A 981-nucleotide genomic window follows, 5' to 3' on the forward strand; every position below is an offset into this window, starting at 1 on the left:
AATTAAATTAGATATTTATGTATACTATATAATTAGTATTTGTCAAATATAATACTTAGAAGTGCAATGGTTAAGTGGCAAGTAGAAGTTGCTTTTGCTTTGCATTGGTTCTTACCGGTTCATACCGGTTTTATTCCTTAAACGGTCCAAAGAGTAAAACGAACCGAACTAGAATTCGGTTCTAGTCCGGTTCACTAGTTTTCCGGTCGAACCAGCCGATCCAATTCGGTTTTTACAACTATGGATTCAAATACGAACATAATATCAGAGACCAATAAGTATTATCTCTTTGTTGACAATTAAGTTGTTTTAATGGTAATTAAGATCTAATAATGGTTTATAATAAAAGAAGCATTCTTTTGCAACAATGAACCAGTATCTGATCTGTAAGATGATCGAATTGGATCCACACTCTAATCATATAGAAGTAAATATGTTTACAAAAGTAAACAAAAAAAATTATTGACTTTGTTTAAAAATAAAATTTTTAAATATTTTTTTATTTTATGGATATATTTGATATCTGATCCAAACATAAAAAGTGCGAATATCGAATTTGTTATCAATTTTTGTAGTGTTAGCCCTCATATTATCAATTTGATTCATATATAATTCGGATGATAAATTATTTGATGACGTGCTTCCTTTTTTACTGTGAGTCTGTGATATACTTGTTTATTATTATTATTATTATTATTATTATTATTATTATTATTATTATTATGTACATTAAAAAATAACAGGCCAAATTATTACCATAACATAATAGAAGTATGGAAGTTTAGCATTCTTCTCTAATGGAAGAAACAAAATTATTTTCAATAGTTTATTTAACGTTTAGTAGAATAAAAATAAATTTTATTAGAATAAATTTTAGTACGAGTTTAATATTTTTATTCGTCATAAAATATTTATAGAATTACTCGTAGATAAATTTTGGAAAAAAGAAAAAAAAACATGATTTTTAATTTTATTTTTTAA

At 24.7% G+C, this 981-nt stretch overlaps 1 protein-coding gene across 1 annotated transcript in view; it reads left to right on the forward strand.

Annotated features, from left to right (window-relative positions):
• LOC107648120 (UDP-glycosyltransferase 84B2-like) overlaps positions 1-981 on the forward strand; it is a 3,532-nt gene that overhangs the window by 2,085 nt on the left and 466 nt on the right. The window lies entirely within an intron of this gene.

The sequence above is a fragment of the Arachis ipaensis genome, chromosome B01 (assembly GCF_000816755.2).
Source record: "Arachis ipaensis cultivar K30076 chromosome B01, Araip1.1, whole genome shotgun sequence".
In the NCBI taxonomy this organism is placed as follows: domain Eukaryota; kingdom Viridiplantae; phylum Streptophyta; class Magnoliopsida; order Fabales; family Fabaceae; genus Arachis; species Arachis ipaensis.